The following is a 14,479-nucleotide window of genomic DNA, read 5'->3' as shown; positions in this document are numbered from 1 at the left end:
CAGAAGGATTGAGGAAGGAAAAAAGCCGAAATAGTCACCTGACTTCTGCTCTTCACCTCCAGTCTTTTTCCTGCCAAGGTTGTTTCTGCAGCAGCACTTTGCACGTGTAAGTAATCATAGGCCTGGATCATACTGTAGCAGTCTTGAATGCTCTACCTAAATCAAGATATGTGGACACCAACACTATTCAAAAATGTAGCTGTGTTTTCCAACTTCATTGGATCCTTTTTTTGCACACGGACATATCAGTAAGAACAATGAAGAGATTTTTAAACTCATTCCCCCACCCTACTTTCCTTATGAAAAATGATTAGCTAGGAAAGGAAAAAAACAATAGCTCCTGAAGTCTCATTCTTGTTAGTTCCTGCTTTTTTTTTTTTTCTTACATTTTTTTTAAGTGCTGAAAACTTTGTGGCTACTTCATGTCTAAGTGAATTCATTTGAATATTTTCATCCTGGCCTAATTCCCAAAGAAATACTCCATCACTGAGCAGTGGATTGCACGGTCACTTTGAAGTGCTTATGCATAGACTAGTTGCTCTCTGAATAGGACTTAGGCCATGTCAGTGAGTAATGATTTTGGGTGTATCCATATTTTTGGTGCCCAACTTGACTGTTTTAAAGGGGCCTAATTTTTCAAAGGCAGGCACTTTGACAGTCAAGGGTCAAAGATGCCTTAAGTGAGGCAACCAAAGTTACGAGTCACTTTTGAAATGTGCATCTAGCATCTACAGTTTTCTTACCAGTATTAAGTTCACATTTAGTTGTGAATTGGAGTTTGCGGGGAGAAGTCATGAATGTACATGTAAGGATGAGGAATAGTGACATTTTTTCTACTAGGAAAAAAGCTTTCTAAGCTATATTATTTGCATTGAGTGAATAAGTCCAATTTGTTAGCATTGTCAGTGTTTGCTCCACAGTGGTCTCTGCAGTAACTAATTACAGCTCTTCATGTAACTTCGCTCCCTCCATACGAGCTCCATTGCTCTGATTGGGGAGTGTGGGATCACAACCTGCACTCAAGCAGTTACCTATTTATTCTGCCCTTTCTGAAGTCAGTCTGAGGCACCCAGCAGTGATTTGCCCCACTGCTAGTATCCACCACCTAATTCAGGTAGTCGTAAACAAAACCAAGATGTATTGACAAATAACAGAAAGAAAAAACAAACAAGAGGGCTAGGGACAAAATACTTTGCTAGTCAAACACTACAGAAAATTTTGGTAATCTGGGCCAAGTTCATGTTTCACAGTGTTAAGATAAAATATGGGAAAATCAGGTTTCTCTCTCCCAGCCTAAAGTCTGTTTCCTTTTCCCAGTTCCGTGTGTCTCACAAAGAAAAGGTGTTAACTAAATCCTCTTACCACTTATGGGGATCAGTTCTCTGCCCTATTTAACATACACAAAAACAAACATCCTACCAGCATGATGTACTACATATTTTATCTGCCTTTCAGTCCCAACCAGGTCTGGACAATAGACATTATTCCCATTTCCACTGGTTCATGTACTGTCAGTCTCTTGCTCATTTTAGTGATATGAGATACATTATTTAGGCATGACTGCAGTACATTTGATTCATAGAAATCTATAAATCATATCCAGTTATAGCTGTCTTTAAGGTCTATGTGAGGAGCTGCATAAGGAAGCTTATTACTGAAAGAACACTGCTCTTCCTAGGTCATGGTGTTAATAAAGAGGAAAAACCCAGTACTGAAATTACTCAGCCTGCATTTGAGTGGTTTAGAGAGGAAGAAGATATAAAGCATGACAAGGTCACACTAGTCCTGATATGCAGAAGATGATTTCAAAATTCCAGCTGTACTGAGTAATAAGAGGGCCGGGGTAATAAATGACTGGTTTTAATGTGGCATCAGGCTAGGATAATTCATAGCGCGTTGCTCTGTGAATGGCCCCAAAACAAGCTCTATTAACAGAGAAATAATTGTAGAGTTTGTCTACTTCCTGTAATGTTCAGTTTTACTTACAATGACTATCTACTACCATGCACTACTTAGCCTGTAAAGAAGCCAAGGCCTTTCACATTGCCTTATACACAGATTTTTCAATGGGATCTCCCTGTACTCCTGCAACATGTCCACCTTTTACAAAAGGCAGAACTACTCTAGCAAATAGGGAAACCTGCGTAGGCATTCATAGGCTTTTAGGGTTATCACCTTTTCAGCAGGGCAAATATGAATCAAGCCCAGTCCCTTAAGGTAACGCTCACTCTTCCCAAAGTGGATAATTCTAATCACATCTATACAAGGTTAGCTGGCAGACTCATCTCTCCTAATATGTCCTCCACCTCGCTTTCTATTCCTGCTGTCCCCTGTTCATACTTCTCCTCCTCCAGCTAGTTCCCATCTCTTTTGATGCCTTTTCTTCACTATCCCTCTTTGCCCTTTCTCAAAGTAAGGTCCATCATACCTGATTCTGCCATTCCTTCCTCCTTCTAGCCAATGTTAGTGGTGCCTCACTTTCTTCCATCCTAAATTCAAAGACCTGATTATGATCTAGCAGGCAGTGACTCTGAAAAAGATTTGGGGGGGATCCTTGTAGATAGTCAACCGAACATGAGTTCCGAGTGTGATGCTGTGGCCAAAAGAGCAAATGCATCCTGGGATGCCTAAACCGGAATCTTGAGTAGAAGCAGAAAGGTTATTTTACTTCTGTATTTTGCACTGGTATGACAACTTCTGGAATGCTGTGTTCAGTTCTGGAGCCCACAATTCAAGAAGGATGTTAATAAATTAGGGTTCAAAAAAGAGCCACAAGAATGATTAAAGGATTAGAAAACACACTTTATAGTGATAGATTCAAAGAGCTGAATCTATTTAGATTAACAAAAAAAAGGTTAAGAGGTGACTTGATTACAATCTGAGTATCTACATGGGGAGCAAATATTTAGTAATGGGCTCGTCAGTCTAACCGAGAAGGGTATAACATGATTCAGTGTGCGGAAGTTGAAGCTAGACACATTCAGACTGGAAATAAGGTGTACGTTTTTAACGGTAAGAGTAATTAACTATTGGAACAATTTACTAAGGGTCGTGGTGAATTCTCTGTTACTCACAATTTTAAAATTGAGATTGGATATTTTTCTAAAAGATCTGCTCTAGGAATAATTTTGGGTACGTTCTATGACCTATGCTATACAGGAGGTCAGACTAGATCAGGGGTTCTCAAACTGGGGGTCGTGAGGTTATTACACTGGGGGTCGTGAGCTGTCAACCTCCACCCCAAACCCTGCTTTGCCTCCAGCATTTATAATAGTGTTAAATATATTTTAAAAGTGTTTTTAATTTGTAAGGTGGATCGCACTCAGAGGCTTGCTATGTGGAAGGGGTCACCAGTACAAAACTTTGAGAGCCACTGGACTAGATGATCACACTGGTCTTCCTGGCCTTGGAATCTATGAACTGAGCTAGGCACTGTACACACATCTTTGAAATCAACTGATGCTAGAATGTGTCAGCTGCCTTCAGGTGGCACTAGATATTCCAAGGCAGCAAGGACAGCTACATCTCGATGCCATGGATTGATTGCTATAAATATCTATGTGTCTTCTGGATGTGATGTGTTAAGTAAAAGAAGATGCGTATAGATGTACGTGAGTATAGGATAAACAGTAAATGGGTAGAGTTGTGACGATTATTTGAATATTGCACATTTCATCTATGTAGGGCACAGAAGTTCCAGTCATTAGAAGAGGGGGAAATAATCTCAAATTAAAAATATATATATTCCTGGTGTCCTGAAACAAATAAGAGAACCAGTTGATTCAGAGAAGAGAGAATCTGCTAGAATCCAACGGAGGAAATAAGGTTTATTTTCTTTCAGAAATTCTATAGTGATGTTTAACTTCAACAACATTTTCTCACCGCTAAATGAGGGTCGAGGATTTATTAAGACACAATGTATACAATGATCACTTTGCGCACCACTGAAATGCAGCCACCTCTGAGGTGAAAGACAGCAGCTGTTAACAATGCAAAGCAACATTTTAGTTACAGGAATTAGAGAATACTCTTTTCAACTAAAATTGCAGGGGGTATTTAGCTACATAAAATATTATTAACCTGATAACCCAAGAGAGTGGGTTTATCATTCTCTGCTCTTATGGAAAGTCCTAAACCTAAGGAATTAAAATTAATAGGAGCTTTTAAAAACTGAGTTGGCACTTCAGAAATGAAAACGCTGCTTTGAGGGGAATTCTAGGGCATGTCTGATGTGCTCTTCATTTTCTGAGACCCACGGCTGAAATGTCTGCAGGCCTGGGCACAATTCAATTGTCAGAGTAGAATTTGTTGCCTGATTTCCCTTCCTCCAGAATTCAGGCATATTCCTAAGGTCCTGGGCAGCAGCCCCTCCATGCATCTCCACAAAGATCCTTCCAGAAGCCTTTCACAATGGAAAGAAGGAAAGGGAGCTTCACCAGCACCCCATCAATAAACCAGACAATTCCACCCTCTGTATCATACAATGTAACCAACTTACCAGCTGTGTGTACAGCCCTCTGCCCATCTTCAGATCTAGAACAAGATCACTCAGTAGGGTATCCCAGCATGTGTCCTCTCCCCCAATAACTACAACCCAATGTTGGCACACTTCCCTGCAATATGTCCTACCACTGGTATGCTCTGTTCCCCTCCAGTGCTGTGCTGTGCCTCCAAGAAAATCCTGCTGATCACGTTTCTCTCATGATTTAAAGACTTTCTGGTAGAAGGAATATTGTCAAGTTAGAGGGCAGTACAGGGGCTAACTAGTCTGGAGTAGAAGTCCCAGCATTGCCGGTGACTCTTAGGCAAGTCACTGAACTGCTCTGTGCTTCCTATTTCTCCAGCAGTGAACTAGGGAATCACACACACCTGTCTGACATGAACAGGCAGTTATGGTGCTAGGCTGGGACTGGAGAGACTAGAATCATGTTCCCTTCTCCACTGCAGACTTCCTGTGTGACCTTGGGCAAATCACTCAATCTCTCTGTGCTAGGGATCCCCAGCGGTACAATGGAGATAATAGCATCTCCCTACCTTACAGGAGTGTTGTGAGGATAACTACACTGAAGAGTGTGAGGCTCTCAGATACTATGGTAAGGGGCTATAGAAGTACATAAGATAAGTCTCACAGGGCTGGTTAGAAGGCCCATTCAGAAAGTGCTTGCTGGTTCTTGGATGAAGACAGTCATGGATAGGTGAAGTGGTGCTATTCTTTTCTCCCTTTGGCTCTGCCATCTCCTCCTTTTAGTATACAATGACATGAATGCGGGTAACCTTACCTGGGAGTGTCTGAATGGCTTTGGATGCTAGTCGTTGGGAAAGGATGGTTGCATAGTCACGAATTGTCAGGTGAGCTGCAGCTGTGGAGCAGCTCTTTCCAATACAGCAGTGAGGAGTCTTCTGGCGGAGACCACAATTGCATCACACTGTGCCACCCTGATGCCGTCCATGGCTGTGTCACCCATGGGGATGGCTAGCAGGAGGAAAAGGGCAAAAAGCAACTGATTAGTTGTGGGGGGCCAGACAGTAACCACACCGATCAATAATATTCTAGTCAGAGAAGCTGAACCTTTCTCAGTCTCTGTAAATCTGCATTGAACTGTGCAGCTGTGCAAAACAGGGAAAGGTGATCCATCGCTGTGGCTGAGAGAGGCCAGTTCACTGACTGTAGTACAGCGCAGAGAGCGGATAGCCATAATTTCATCCTATGGCTGAAGTGTATCCTGGAATCAAATAAGAAGCTCTGAGTTCTACAGTGTGGCCTAGCTCTTCCATCATCTTATCAATGGAATTGCAGCCTGGAAAGTCTATAAGGCCAAACATGCAATGTATTAGGTTGAGCTGTGCGGCAAAGACACCTGGTACATGTGGGAGTCTGTGGTTGCTACAGGCCATATTGCCCTACAGTCTGCAGTTTAAGCAAATTAGGCATGGCCTTGGGGGTGCCTGGCAAGTTGTTTCATGTGACCTTTGGGTGGACAAATGCTGTGCACTCTTGCTTTCTATGCAGTGGAATTGTTGGGATTTATGCATTGCCCCATATAGCATCAGGAAATGCCTGACTGATCGCCAGTAGTATTGGATGGGACCCTAATAAGGCTACTTTTTCCCCTCCAGCAAAGGCAGAATTCTACTGCTTCAAGACTGGTTGTGAGGGAAAGGGAGAGAACACATGCTTTATGGGTAGCTGAGACCTTCCCTCAAACCAGCTAATCAAAATGGGGGAAAGGGAGAGTAATCACTTTCTTTAAAAACCAGTCAGAATATTTGTGGGAACCGGAGGCCTGCGGGCCACACAGTCGTCTTGTTTATTAGATTGACAGCAAAAGCACAAAGGGAAATGAATTGAACGAATTATTTATTATTTGTATTGCGGTACCCCCTTGGCGCCCCAGTCATGGACTAGGACCCCATTGTGCGAGGCTCTGTGCAGATACAGAACTAAAAGACACTCCCTGCCTGCACCAAAAAAATTACAATCTAATTACATTTGGCACGTACTGGCTAGTTCAGGGGCTTTGGGGATACGGAGTCTTTCACTCTAGATCACTAAATCAAACAGAGGCAAGATCAGTACTTATCATCTACTGACTGAGGGCACATCTGAAATGAATTTGTGGCTCTCAATCCAGTTCCTAGTGAACACGTGTCCAAATCACAAAAGCCATCATCCTAGTTGACCCCCCCCCTTCTAGCTAGAGCTGGGGTGGGCAAACCTTTTGGCCCGAGGGCCACATCTGGGTATGGAAATTGTATGGTGGGCCATGAATGCTCATGAAATTGGGGGTTGGGGTGTGGGAGGGGGTGAGGGCTCCAGCTGGGGGTGGGGCCAGAAATTAGGAGTTCAGGGTGCGGAAGGGGGCTCCAGGCTGGGGAAGAGGGTTGGAGTGCGGGTGAGGGCTCTGGGGGTGGGGCCAGAAATGAATTGAGGGAGTGGGAGGGGGCTCTGGGCTGGGGCAGGGGTTTGGGGTATGGGTGGGGGAGTGAGGGGTGCAGGCTCTAGGGTGCAGGAGGAGGCTCTGGGCTGGGATCGAGGGGTTTGGAGGGCAGGACAGGGATCAGGGCTGGGGCAGCGGGTCGGGGTGCGGAAAGGGTCAGGGGTGCAGGCTCTGGGCAGCGCTTACCTCAGGCAGCTCCCGGAAGCAGCCCGGGGGAGCTTGTGGGCCTCATTAAAACGTCTGAAGGTCTGGATGCAGCCCTGGGCTGTAGTTTGCCCACCCCTGGGATAGAGCCATCAAGGACTGAAGGGATTATGGATACTGAACTATGTTCTCTCCATCCACCCCTATAAACAGTCCATTCAGAATAGGTTGACTCATAGTAGATTAGGGTTGGAGGAGACCTCAGGCAGTCATCTAGTCCAATCCCCTGCTCAAAGCAGGACCGACCCCAACTAAATGATCCCAGTCAGGGATTTGTCAAGCTGAGCCTTAAAAACCTCTAAGGATGGAGATTCCACTAGCTCCCTAGGTAACCCATTCCAGTGCTTCACCACCCTCCTAGTGAAATAGTTTTTCCTACATGGCAGGTGGGACAAGACCTCCTTTGGTTGCTCTGGAGTTTTTCAAAGCAAAACATGGGTGATGACATTCTGCTCTTACTCAGTCCCTGCTGTACCTATTCTATGGATCTTCAGATCTCCAGGCTGTCCACACGGCACCTTTCACAAGCACTGAGTTCACTGTAACATGAACAAGATGCACACTTTGTAACGGGGGACATGAACATTTTGATTTTGGGGCTCATCTTTGCTCCCAGGTGGTGCAGATTTTAACTGGCTGACGTGTGCCCATCAGGAACTTCTCTAACACAGCAGTTACAACAACGTAAGCTGTTACAGTGAGAAAGTGACAGAGACAGGAAGTAGTGAGGAGGCACAAAGGGCTAGTAATTATAACTGCTGGGGTGGGAGCTGATTCACTGGATGTAGGCAGCATAGGCGAGGAGGGCTGTGAGATGCACTTTTTCCAAGGAGATTGAGAAAAACTAAAAGGCGGGAGGGAGGGGAAACAGGGCAAGAAAAGGGAACAGGGATGAAAAAAAACTGAAAGCCAAAATAGTTTTGGTTTCTGAAAGTTGCCTCAATGCCTTTTTACACTTCCCTTGAAACATCCAGTGTATTGTGAGCAGCTCCGATCGTTGTTGATGTTTGTGGCGCTAGCTTCTGGGACACACCTATGGCATGGAGCCTTGGTGCTGCCTAGATTGCATGGCACCAGCCCCACTGCAGATTGTGGCAGGCGCACTTCCCACCCTGCTCCCATTGGCCTTAGTGTGTAGAAACTGCCCCTTATCTACTTCCCATCCCACTTCTGCAATGGCTGAGCACAGAACACTGCTTTGCTATCCCTTGTAACAGCCAATGACTAACTCCTCCACCAACTGGAGGTTTCTCTATCAATTCAGGGACAGATGAGGTCCAAGAACTGACAAAGAATCTCAAAGGACCTTGAACATGGCTGGGAAGGTGACCCAGACATTTACCAACAGGGAGAACGGCAGTGCCAGGAGAGCATAGCACAGCAGTGAGGCTCTGAAGATCCCAGGAGCCGGACACACTGTTGGGCCCTGAGTGCTCAGGCAGCCTACATAGCTACTACTGAGAGCAGAATGTCATATCACCCACATTAAAGTTTTGCTTTAAAAACTCCAGAGCAACCAAAGGAGGCCTTGTCCCCCTGCCAGTGTCTGAACAGGAGCCAGCACAGCTGGCCCCTCACTGCTTGCAGCCATAGTGTGTGATTCAGGGGAGTGGGTGAGTGTCTAGGATGCAATCTTCAAAGTCCATAACACATCCTGATTCAGGCACATCCCGCTCCCACCCACAGCCTGCTGCACCTCTGAGATCACAAGCCATTTTCTGCTGTAATTCATTATGCGGAGGCAGAGGGCCCAGTTTGAGGCCTAACCGTTTGCCTTCATGCACAGCAGTAACAGCCAGGCACAGCTTCGTCCTGTTGTAATCAACCCCTCACTGAAGCGAGGAAACAGGATTCTGGTGAATTTGCCCCACTCCATCGCAGATGAAGCAATACGTACCGCAGGGAACCTGGGAAAGGCCTTGGAGCTGTGGTTCCCTGATACTAAGGGCTAATGCAGAAAATGATTCACCTGTTGAGGCAGACAATCCGTCAACAATCTCTCACACAGGATCCATCACTCACCTAATTTATAGGTATCCTGGCCAGCAGCAATTGGCCTGAAAGCAGAGAGGATGTTTTCAAAGAAGAAGGCACACTGATCTCAGCCCTTCCTGTTTCTGTAGTAGATAAATTCTGTTTCATGCCATTTACTGTGTATGTATGTTTCAGATGCAACCTTAGAAACGAATGTCCTGTCTCATCTGCGTAGACACTGAAGAGCCAATTGTTCTTGTTGAGAATAGAGTTATTAGTCTAGGTGTTCCAGACAAAATTCTCCCTTCCCCCTGCACTTTGCTCTGATTGGCTTTCTTCCCATCTGAGAGGTGCCTATATTTCAGCAGTGCTGTAGAGCAACAATTCTACGAGTCCATTTGGCTGGGAGGAGTCAAGGAAAGTAAAATAGGGAGCTCATTCAGATCACAGAAAGGCAGTGGAGTAGGTTTGGGGGTGAAGGTGGTATGGAGTTTGCCGAGTGCTTTGGTACAAAGGGTGCTTTGTGAGCTATTAATCAGCACATCTTGTTAATAATAACTGAGCTCCTAAAGAAGCATGCATTGCTGCACAGCTGGAAGGCCTCGCCCCCAGTCCCACTGAGTCACCTGCTCCCAGGGTGCTTGCATTGTTCTTGGACTCTCCTCTCATGCTCCTCGTATTATTACAGAAGGGGGGTGTTAGTATTATAGAATCAGGGTTACCTGGAGGTGGTTTTAGCTGTAGAGTCTGGCATTTGACTGGGCCCTTACACACAGAAGGGGATTAATGTGCAAAGTATACACCCTGCATTAGTCTCTCATGTTCATAAGCAAGGCAATCATGCCACCTCACTACGGGGATCCTCTAGGAAGTGCCGCCCCACAGATTTCCATTCTGATCTCTCCCCACAACAAACCAGCCCACTCCTTCTATCCCCTCACACCAGTCTCCCTGAACACCCTTCCCACCTGCCCATTCCCCATTCCACTCCATCCCCCAAATCCCCTTACAACTTCACTAACTACAGGTGGGGCACGTCTGCCTCCCTGTTGGGCCCTACAATCCCCAGCTGAATGGATAGGGCTAAATTCTACACTGCCCTTTGTCACATGAGATCTCATTGGCTTCAGCAGGGTAGCCCTGGGTGAGCCACTGCAGAATTCGGCCTGTGGAGGGAGGGGAGGGAGCACAAAATCACCTCTCCAAATCAGTCCAGACATTGAAAGCTTCTGTTGTAGATCAAGGGCTGGGCTGCAATTGGTGAAGATTCTGAATCAGGCTGTCATAAATATAAAGGGAAGGGTAAACCCCTTTGAAATCCCTCCTGGCCAGGGGAAAGCTCCTCTCACCTGTAAAGGGTTAAGAAGCTAAAGGTAACCTTGCTGGCACCTGACCAAAATGACCAATGAGGAGACAAGATACTTTCAAAAGCTGGGAGGAGGGAGAGAAACAAAGGGTCTGTGTGTCTGTCTATACTGGGGATAGACCAGGAATGGAGTCTTAGAACTTATAGTAAGTAATCTAGCTAGGTAGGTGTTAGATTATGATCTCTTTAAATGGCTGAGAAAAGAACTGTGCTGAATAGAATAACTATTTCTGTCTGTGTATCTTTTTTGTAACTTAAGGTTTTGCCTAGAGGGGTTCTCTATGTTTTTGAAACTAATTACCCTGTAAGGTATCTACCATCCTGATTTTACAGGGGGGATTTCTTTATTTCTATTTTTATTAAAAGTCTTCTTGTAAGAAAACTGAATGCTTTTTCATTGTTCTCAGATCCAAGGGTTTGAGTCTGTGGTCACCTATGCAAATTGGTGAGGCTTTTTATCCAACATTTCCCAGGAAAGGGGGGCTGCAAGTGTTGGGAGGATTGTTCATTGTTCTTAAGATCCAAGGGTCTGGGTCTGTAGTCACCTAGGCAAATTGGTGAGGCTTTTTACCAAACCTTGTCCAGGAAGTGGGGTGCAAGGTTTTGGGAAGCATTTTGGGGGGAAAGATGCATCCAAACAGCTCTTCCCCAGTAACCAGTATTAGTTTGGTGGTAGCGGCCAATCCAAGGACAAAGGGTGGAATATTTTGTACCTTGGAAGTTTTGACCTAAGCTGGTAAAGATAAGCTTAAGAGGTTTTTCATGCAGGTCCCCACATCTGTACCCTAGAGTTCAGAGTGGGGGAGGAACCTTGACACAGGCCAATCCAGTCTGTTCTTAATACCCAGCCTTTGGACCTTGGCAGCAACCTTCACAAAAGGGTCTGCACGGTGAAAGTTGGTGGCTGTAACAATGAAGCAGCTGTGTGCACCTTTCACTGCTCTGTCCATTCTGGAGGCATCCCAGGAATCCAGCAGCACAGTCTCTGCTCTGGGGTGACGGGAAAGGACAGATTCCCCCAGAGAGGAGTGGACTTTGAATCCCCCCATCATGCAGCAAAGCAGTCACCATGCTTCTCCCCTCCTTGTTCTCTGCTTCAGTAATGGCCACCATTTGCATCAAGTTAGACAAGCACCTGCATGTCAGGAATGGTCTAGTTATTATGTAGTCCTGCCACAAGTGCAGGGAATTGGACTCAAGGTCCCTTCCAGTCCTATCCTCCTATGATTCTATGATCATCTATAGTAAATAAAACTCACTGCACACAAAGCACTTCGCAGAAGTTTTCAGTTTCCATGGCTCTACATCCTTCCCCTTTTACCAGTCTGAGAGTTAATAATAATCAGCTATTGTGTATTGCTGCTGTGTATACTTAAAGCAGCTGCCACGTTCTATCCCCAGAAGCGGCTGCATTTCAGTAGGCCCGATATAGTCCTAGCTTTCTCACCAGGGTGCCGCAAAGCTCAATGTTTGTACTGTATTCTAAGAACCCCAGGAGCAAAATGCTACCATACTGAATTGCTTGGTCTCCTTGAAATTTACCATGAAGGAGAATGAAAAAGATTATACGATATAAATCAGGTTGAGAACGTGCCAAGAGGAAGCGATTCCAGCTCTGGCACTCATACCAGCTTGGGTTCATTGGTTGCTTAGTTTCTATTTTAATAGAGGAAAAATTAATAGACTAGAATGAAGGTTGCTGTGTGCATCGCAGAGTGTATGTACCTTTCAGAGGCTCTCACCTTTCTTTCAGTTGTTATTGCATAAGAAAGCTACCGCTCACACGGATAAAGCTCCTGGTCCATTGCAATCAACCGTCTATGTTTGTAGTAGCGCTCGCCCTTTGGAAAAGTTTATTTATATTACAGTAGCACTTAGAAGCTCCAACTGAGATCAGCACCCCAAGCATTAGCAGAGCTTACCACCTACATAGACAGGATGGACAAAGACTGGAAGGGAAAGCTGAGGGACAGAACAGAGAGGTGAAGTGACTTGGCCAGTGTTACAGAGCAAGACAGTGACAGTGCCAGGAGTAGAACCGAGGGCTCCCAAATACTGTACCAATGCAGTGCCCTTTGGGGATCTGTAATCCAATGTGAAACGCTCCATGAAATAACAAACAAGAAACATCCGTGAGTTTTAAATTACTCTTGTACAAAAGACACCAACAGGCCCCACAGAGGAGGGTTTCCATACTTAAAGAGTTTGTTTTCCCATCCCTTTCCTTCCAGGTCACTTCACTTGCTCACAGACTTCACTTCCCCTTTCCTGAGGCACAAGAAGATCACAGTCCCCTCTGTGTTGCTCGGGGTTGCTATAGCGATCCCACCAGAGCAGGCTGTGCCTGAGTAGAGGCTGACAGGGGCTCAGCTTGTAACCTGAGAGAGAGCAAGCGCAAGCTGGCAGGTTGGAGATGCTTTGTATTGTGTTTCTGATTGAAAATGAGTCATTGGTTCTCAGGAGTACAGATTTCCTCCCGCCACCCACTCTCAAAAGCAGATATCAGACAAAAGAATTTCCAACAGGATTATCCACGGCTGTATAAGAGTTACTTAGGCTGTAGCCAAGGAGCTGGAGCTTTAAAAACAACATGTTGCTCTTCTGTATCCCCTGATCTGACAATACTTTAGAAAGAAAGGTAAAGATAAATAGCCCTATTTTACAGATGGGGAAACTGAGGCACAGAGGTACAATAATTTGCCCAAGGATACAGAGGTACAGTAACCAAGGAAAGTAACCAGCAGAGCTGGGAACAGAATGCAGCCACTTGACTCCTAGGCTAATGCTCTCTGCACTGGTCTTTACCGCCTCCCTTCTGGTCAATTTAGTGCTGGTGAAAGGGGCCAAATTCACAGACTCTGAAGACCGAAATCCTCTGCCAATCTGCTGCCTTGCCTTTCTTGTCTTGTGAGGAAACCTGTAGGCCCAGACAGAGCTAGTGTAACCCACACCCCTCCTGGGTGTGGTGTTCTGCCCCATCTAGTGACACCAAGCCCACTCAGAGCGAGAGAGAGAAAATGAGTCTGCCCTACAACCTTAGCTAATAGGCAGTTGGCTTTTAGCTCATGCAGTAGAGGCTCACGCTTTAAGCTCCAGAGGTCCCTGGTTCGATCCTGCCTGCCGCCGACCAGGGTCTGTCAGCGTTCCACTAGTACCTGAGCCAAGAAGAAGGCAATGCACAGAAAAAGGGAGACGAAACAGTTCTTCCCATGTAAAAAGAAGTCATATGAGGTTGAGCAAAGCTCTGGAAAGATCCCGTCTGTCCTGCTCTCGACAGGACAAGTGCACTTGAAGCACAGGACAAAGGAGAGGTGGAGTCATGGGACTGTAGTAATTGCATGGCTGATAGTGTCAGCTTCTGGTGCAGTCAAAAGGCAGTGGTTGGAGCGGGTTCTTCAGGGGAGTGATAATGTGAAAAAAACGGAGTTAAAGCAGGACAATCTCAGGAGTTTTAGAATGTTAATGTCTGGGGAGAAGCCGTTGCAGGCTGGCTCAGTTCAGCCAAAGCCACACCCACAGGCCTTGTCCCAGGACTGCTGCAAACACACCGCAGCATTTCAGCACTGTTTTAAGTCACTTCTGAGCCAGCTACAGGGGCTGCACTTCCCCTTCCCAACCCTGGAGGGCAGAGAAGATGATGCAATCAGCACCAGGCTGTTGCTAGGAGTTGCCCTGGGAAAGTGGTGGAGACATTGCAGGCTACCTTTCAAGGGGGATCCTGGCACTGCAGCGAGCAGTCCTGAGGCCCTGATTCCTCCAGGATGCATTGTCAGGGCTCTGTGACACAGTCACGAGCTCACTGACAGACTCACATGACAAGCGCACTCCCCCAGTCACAAACATCCAGCTGACGGGCCCACATGATTTCAGATGAAGTTCCCTGGAAATCAAAGTCTAAAGAAGTGAGGGGCAGCAGTGGGAGAGGATTTAGAGTGACACATCAAGAATGTGTTAAGAAAAATAATTTACCTTGGCCAGCATCTGCTGTACTTCCCCA

General features: G+C 45.8%; 1 long non-coding RNA gene across 1 annotated transcript; it reads right to left on the bottom strand.

Moving 5' to 3' along the window:
• Positions 1-51: 51 nt before the first annotated feature.
• On the bottom strand, positions 52-14,468 carry LOC144269384 (uncharacterized). Its single transcript, XR_013346910.1, has 3 exons — positions 14,452-14,468; positions 5,280-5,473; positions 52-156 (listed from the first exon to the last, which is right to left on the bottom strand). It is a non-coding gene; the product is annotated as an uncharacterized LOC144269384 (long non-coding RNA).
• Positions 14,469-14,479: the final 11 nt, after the last annotated feature.

The sequence above is a fragment of the Eretmochelys imbricata genome, chromosome 8, assembly GCF_965152235.1.
Source record: "Eretmochelys imbricata isolate rEreImb1 chromosome 8, rEreImb1.hap1, whole genome shotgun sequence".
NCBI lineage: Eukaryota > Metazoa > Chordata > Testudines > Cheloniidae > Eretmochelys > Eretmochelys imbricata.
The sequence above is the reverse complement of the archived record's forward strand: the minus strand, read 5'-3'. Positions and strand labels throughout refer to the sequence as shown.